Source organism: Bison bison, unplaced genomic scaffold, assembly GCF_000754665.1.
Source record: "Bison bison bison isolate TAMUID 2011002044 unplaced genomic scaffold, Bison_UMD1.0 scf7180017864214, whole genome shotgun sequence".
Lineage (NCBI taxonomy): Eukaryota > Metazoa > Chordata > Mammalia > Artiodactyla > Bovidae > Bison > Bison bison.
The window spans coordinates 541,904-542,247 of record NW_011494786.1 but is presented as its reverse complement, the minus strand read 5'-3'; positions in this window follow the sequence as shown (position 1 = coordinate 542,247).

The window sequence follows — 344 nt, the reverse complement described above, 5'->3', positions numbered from 1 at the left end:
GGAGAGAAATATGTTATTTACTGCATAGAAAGGAGGATACTGTGGTAAAAAGAGCATATCTCAAGTAGAACCTGAAAATTTCTCCTGATCCATCCATAACAGAAGAGACTAAAAAGAACGATTAAACCACCTATAGGGTCAAATGTCTATCCTAAGTATGTTAGGACATTGTATTCTGAAGTCACACAGGTGACCCCTCCCTACTCATTGTTTGCCCTTGCCACTTTTCAGCTCTGCACTCATCAGTTGTGTGACCTTGGACAAATACTTTCACTTTTCTGAAGTTCAGTGTTCTCCTTGTCAAATGGAGATGATATTAATATTAATGTATTACTGCTGCTGCT